Source organism: Thalassophryne amazonica, chromosome 7, assembly GCF_902500255.1.
Source record: "Thalassophryne amazonica chromosome 7, fThaAma1.1, whole genome shotgun sequence".
Lineage (NCBI taxonomy): Eukaryota > Metazoa > Chordata > Actinopteri > Batrachoidiformes > Batrachoididae > Thalassophryne > Thalassophryne amazonica.
The window spans coordinates 89,236,716-89,243,808 of record NC_047109.1 but is presented as its reverse complement, the minus strand read 5'-3'; positions in this window follow the sequence as shown (position 1 = coordinate 89,243,808).

The window sequence follows — 7,093 nt, the reverse complement described above, 5'->3', positions numbered from 1 at the left end:
CAGTGCGTCACCCTGCATGCATACATCTTATCCAATTCAGTGATGTTTTACGACATTTTCCATTCACATCTGGTATGTGCGGTCGGGATAAATGATGTGCAGCCTGAGAAAACACCATCGCTGACATGAATGACAGAGTTACGGGCGATGACTTACTCTCAGGCAGCAGGCATCCGTTTAAGGCCGCAACAAGACAAGACATTTGTAAAGACAATGCATTTATTTCTCATTTTACTGCAGACTGACAGACTGCATCTTTTTCTCTCTCTCTCATCTAAAATTAGCTGTGCCAGAGATGGTTATGTAAATATGGTCTGAAGTGCAGTTTGACTGGAGAGGTTACAATACCTCTGGTGTTTGATTTTAATGCTCTATACCACAAAACTATCAGTGGTGGCCATCAGGCCGAGGCTTTGGAAATTAAAAAATAAACTGATAAATTGACAAGGTAATTTCAAGCTACATTCAACTTCAGCCACAATTTCGATCACGCTTGTGATGATAATTCCCTGCAACAATCGTAGACATATCCGGCAGGTGGCAACAGAGATATGGCATATTACATAGGCAAAACATTTTGCTTTTTTCCTATTGATCTGTTACATCAAAGTTAACCAAATCATAATCAGTTTATCCTCATTTTATGCCCTTTTAATATGCAGATCTACATGATGACACTTTTTCTTACTTTTGAGTTGTCCTGCAAAGAAACTAGACAGGATAGAAGTCATCATCCATCTTTTCAGTCACTCATTACATTAAAAACAACACAATGAAGGGTCAGTCACCTATTTCACTTTTGTTCAACTAAATGAACAAAATTTCTGACTGTGTCTCGAGCCAAATGATAATTCTGCTTGAAGAATTACAGTGGGGTAAAAAAGTATTTAGTCAGTCCCTGAATGTGCAAGTTCCCCTACTTAGAAAGATGAGAGAGGTCTGTAATTTTCATCATAGGTACACGCCAACTATATGAGAGACAAAATGAGAAAAAAAAAAAATCCAGGAAATCAAATTGTAGGATTTTTAAAGAATTTATTTGTAAATTATGGTGGAAAATAAGTATTTGGTCACCCACAAACAAACAAGATTTCTGGCTCTCACAGACCTGTAACTTCTTCTTTAAGAAGCTCTTCTGTCCTCCACCTGTTACCTGTAATGGCACCTGTTGGAACTCGTTATCTGTATAAAAGACACCTATCCACAGCCTCAAACAATCAGACTCCAAACTCAACCATGGCCAAGACCAAAGAGCTGTTGAAGGACACCAGGAAGAAAATTGTAGATGTGCACCAGGCTGGGAAGAGTGAATCTACAATGGTCAAGCAGGTTGGTGTGAATAAATCAACTGTGGGAGCAATTGTAAGAAAATGGAAGACATACAAGGCCACTGATAATCTCCCTCGATCTGGGGCTCCATGCAAGATGTCATCCCGTGGTGTCAAAATGATCATGAGAACGGTGAACAAAAATCCCAGAACTACACGGAAGGACCTGATGAATGACCTGCAGAGAGCTGGGACCAAAGTAACAAAGGCTACACTACGCACAGAGGGACTCAAATCCTGCAGTGCCAGGTGTGTTCCCCTGCTTAAGTACATGTCCAGGCCCGTCTGAAGTTTGCCAGAGAGCATATGGATGATCCAGAAGAGGATTGGGAGAACATCATGTGGTCAGATGAAACCCAAATAGAACATTTTGGTAAAAACTCAACTCGTCGTGTTTGGAGGAAGAAGAATGCTGAGTTGCATTCCATGAACACCGTACCTACTGTGAAGCATGGGGGGTGGAAACATCATGCTTTGGGGCTGTTGTTTTTCTGCAAAGGGGACAGGACGACTGATCTTTGTTAAGGGAAGAATGAACATGGCCATGTATCGTGAGATTTTAAGCCAAAACCTTCCATCGGTGAGAACATTGAAGCAACGTGGCTGGGTCTTCCAGCATGACAATGATCCCAAACACACCACTTGGGCAACGAAGGAGTTGGCCCCGTAAAAAGCATTTCAAGGTCCTGGAGTGGCCTAGCCAGTCTGTAGACGTCAACCCCGTAGAAAATCTGTTGAGAGAGTGAAAGTCCGTGTTGCTCAGCGACAGCCCCAAAACATCACTGCTCTAGAGGAGATCTGCATGGAGGAATGGGCCAAAATACCAGCTACAGTGTGTGCAAACCTGGACTTACAGGAAATGTTTGACCTCTGTCATTGTTAACAAAGATTCAGTTACAGAGTACTGAATTGAACTTTTGTTGTTGACCAAATACTTATTTTCCACCATAATTACAAATAAATTCTTTAAAAATCTTACAGTGTTATTTCCTGGATTTTTTTCCTCATTTTGTCTCTCATAGATGAAGTGTACCTATGATGAAAATTACAGACCTCTCATCTTTCTAAGTAGGAGAACTTGCACAATCAGGGACTGACTAAATACTTTTTTACCCCACTGTACAATCAAGCTAACCTTTTAAAATTGCTGACATTTTTGCTCAGTGTAAATCTTGTTGCAAAATCAATCCTTAAACCAGTAGTTATCTTAAGAACAAGTACGGAAAATACGCTACATTGTTGAGTTACTTTTGGCGCCTTTAAAACAGAGGTCTACATACAAAGTGTTAATTTCTACGTTTCACCAGATTTTAGTGTGACTATCTTTAGATTAAAGATGAAAATACACTGTGTGTAGAGGCAAGTAAGTATTCTGACTTTACCATTTATGTACATATTTTTCAATTTCACAGTATTTAAACCTGACTGGTGGTAGGTATTTATGTAATGAGGGAGGTTGTGCCCTAATATGATTCAAGACCCTATATCAGTGCTTCTCAATCCTTTGCTGCAGCAACCACCTTTGGCAAGTCAGATCATTTTTGAGCCCCCCCCAGACACATACCTTTTGTATTATTACTTCCAAGCTCCACTGAAATTATTTTAAACCCTCTTATCTATACAAAACTGCAACTCAGTGTTGCAAAATACAGTTGGGTTCCAGCCTAAAAGGTGTTCAAAATCTGCCAAAATGCACACAAATAATATTTATTTACTATATTTATTAATTTGCCTTATTGCCATCAACTTCTTCACCTCAGGCAACCTGGGCCAAAGAAGGAGATTAAGCAGGGTTGGTGACCAAGTGGTTAGTGCACTTGGTTTCAGTGTGGAAGGTTGCCTGTTCAAACTTGCCACATTACTCCATGTGATGTGGAGTTGCGTCAGGAAGGGCATACGGCATAAAACTTGTGCCAATTCAACATGCAGGTCCTCAGATCTCCTGTGGTGATCCCAAAAACAAGGGAGCACCTGACTACTTGTAGTCAAGTAAGATTTGACCTCTTAAAATAGGTTAAGGCTAGCCATCTTTGAATTTGTCCAAGGCCGGTGTCCCAAGAAAGTCACCTGTGAATTTGAAGACTGGCAGTAATAGGACTGGAGTTATGCTGAACAAAGACAGACAGACGGACAGACTGAGACAAGGCCTTCGCAATATCAGATTGCCATATTTTGGCCATTGGCTAAAAAATGTACAATGCCTTTGAAGGATGTAACATTCTTGAAATACATAGGTCAGCTGTTGCGCTATGATCACTGAACAATTAAACATTTTAAAAGTCAACAGGGTAGCAAGAAATGTGGATAAGATTCAAATTAACTTCAAAAGACCTGTGAATTAAGCATAACACTATAAGAAACCCACTGGCCTCCAGTGCCACATTATTCCAGATCTGCAACCTACCTGGAGTGTCCAAAAGTACAAGGTGTTCATAGTTTACGGACATGGCCAAAATAATGAAGGTTGAAAAATGACCATTAAACACTTACAAGCTCAAACACCAAGACTGGACCAAGAAATACCTGAAAACAGATTTTTCAAAGGTTTTATGAAGATATGTGTGACTCTTGATGGACCAGATGGATGAGCCTCTGACGGGATCACTAATGGACACACAGCATCTCTTCAGTCAGACACCAGCAAGGTGGAGAAGAGCTACCGGTATAGATTGCTGTTATAACAGATGAGATAGTATACTTTTGCTTTGAATAGTGACTTAAAAAAACTCCCAAACCTACTGCCAGTTTGCAGAAGACACATGGCAGTGTTACAGGAAAAAAAAGGTCCATCAGTCAAGAAGACCATGATTTTTATGCAGGGCAGTTCTCTATCACATGCATCCAAATACTGCACTGCTTGGCCAACCAGCAAAGGCCTCAAAGATGACAGAATGATGACATCACCTCCTTCCTCACCTGACTTGTGGCTGCTGCTGCACCAAAATTTGAAACTGACAAGACTCCATGGATGGAAGGCTCATGACAATTACTGGAAAGGAGGGTTGCTGTATCGGTCACAAAATATTTTTGTAAATTCAAGTGTTTATTTATTTATTTTTAGGTTTGCATTTATACTACTCAAATAAATGAAAAATAAACAAGTGAGATAAATAGAAGTTTTCCATTTAGTTGCAATATAATTCTGCACATAGCTGTCTCATAACAGTGCACATATACATATTCTGCTGAGAAAGCCAAAACTCACATTTCCTTTGTTGAATATTCATTTCTTCAATCAATAAAAATCTAAAATATTAATTTTGGATTGACAGAGCACTGTACTGGTTAAACAACAAAATTAATCCTCAGGAATACAACCTGTCTTATATCTTGGCATGCACACACTGCATGCCAAAATGCCTTTTAAGATTATACCCTGGCCAAGTGGTTAATGTGCTTGGTTTCAGTGCAGAAGGTTCCGGGTTCAAATCCCACCCCTGCCACATTTCTCCATGTAATGTGGAGTTGCGTCAGGAAGGGCATCCGGCATAAAACCTGTGCCAGTTCAACATGCAGATCCACCTTGGATTTGCTGTGGCGACCCCGAGTGCAAACAAGGGAGCAGCTGAAGGAACTTACTTTTACCCTTATTTGCTGTCAAAACCTTTGCACATACCCAATTATTTATGGGCCTAATTGTATGTATCGCGAGGTCAAATTTGCCAAAGACCACTCATTGGATCAAAGGTAAAAATTTAAGGTTTTCCCACTTTGATTTGCACCTGGCACACATACGTACAGTAGTGTTCAGAATAATAGTAGTGCTATGTGACTAAAAAAGATTAATCCAGGTTTTGAGTATATTTCTTATTATTACATGGGAAACAAGGTACCAGTAGATTCAGTAGACCAAGCATTCATGATATGCACACTCTTAACGCTATGAAATTGGGCTATTAGTAAAAAAAAAAAGTAGAAAAGGGGGTGTTCACAATAATAGGTGTGGAATTCAGTCAGTGAGTTCGGCAATTTTGTGGAACAAACAGGTGTGAATCAGGTGTCCCCAATTTAAGGATGAAGCCAGCACCTGTTGAACATGCTTTTCTCTTTGAAAGCCTGAGGAAAATGGGATGCTCAAGACATTGTTCAGAAGAACAGCGTAGTTTGATTAAAAAGTTGATTGGAGAGGGGAAAACTTATAAGCAGGTGCAAAAAATTATAGGCTGTTCATCTACAATGATCTCCAATGCTTTAAAATGGACAAAAAAAAACAGAGACGCGTGGAAGAAAACGGAAAACAGCCATCAAAATGGATAGAATAACCAGAATGGCAAAGGCTCACCCACTGATCGGCTCCAGGATGATCAAAGACAGTCTGGAGTTACCTGTAAGTGCTGTGACAGTTAGAAGACGCCTGTGTGAAACTAATTTATTTGCAAGAATCCCCCGAAAAGTCCCTGTGTTAAATAAAAGACATGTGCAGAAGAGGTTACAATTTGCCAAAGAACACATCAACTGGCCTAAAAGAAATGGAGGAATATTTTGTGGACTGATGAGTAAAACTGTTCTTTTTGGGTCCAAGAGCCGCAGACAGTTTGTGAGAGGACCCCAAACTCTGAATTCAAGCCACAGTTCAGTGAAGCATGGTGGTGCAAGCATCATGATATGTGCATGTTTCTCCTACTGTGGTGTTGGGCCTATATATCGCATACCAGGTATCATGGATCAGTTTGGATATGTCAAAATACTTGAAGAGGTCATGTTTCCTTATGCTGAAGAGAACATGCCCTTGAAATGGGTGTTTCAACAAGACAATGAGCCCAAGCACACTAGTCAACTTGCAAAATCTTGGTTCCAAACCAACAAAATGCCTCACAGATGTGAAGAAATCATGAAAAACTGTGGTTATACAACTAAATACTAGTTTAGTGATTCACAGGATTGCTAAAAAAGCAGTTTGAACATAATAGTTTTGAGTTTGTAGCGTCAACAGCAGATGCTACTATTATTGTGAACACCCTTTTTTTTTTTTACTGAGAGCGCAATTTCATAGCCTTAAGAGTGTGCATATCATGAATGCTTGGTCTTGTTGGATTTGTGAGAATCTACTGAATCTACTGGTACCTTGTTTCCCATGTAACAATAAGAAATATACTCAAAATCTGGATTAATCTTTTTAGTCACATAGCACTACTATTATTCTGAACACTACTGTAGGTGGGTTCTGGAACTGGCCAGGAGAGGTCAAACTTGCCAAAGGTTAACATTTACATTTTTCACTCCAACTTGCTGCACACACGGAGGTGGTTTCTCAAATTGCCCAGGCAAGGTCAACCAGAGGTGATTATCAAGGTCAAACCAGGTGTCACAGGTGGAATTACATACATCCTTCTAAAAGTTGTTTCAGTGATAATTTGTTGGAATAAAGGACATACTGTAGGCTGACAAATCAGTTTCAAACAGACTTTATTGGTTCATATTAGATACATAAAACCCACTAAAATTAAACATGTCTACGAAGGAAATAACTAATGTTGAAATAACTAATGTTGAAAGAATTAAAGATTTAACAGAAGGCGTTCATGCACTGATTAACTAATAGCAAATTTCTGACACAAAAACCCAGTTATAAGAGAAATGAAGACAAAGACACCTCATGTAAAACTAATCTATATTGTACAGAAAGTATCAAGGCTTTCACAATATCATTGGCTTCAGTTATTCTAAAATAGATGATCTGATGATATATTTATATATAATCACAGAAGGTTTTTTTTTTCCTGACTGCATATAGTGCACCAAGGCTGCTTTCTAAAAATTAACAT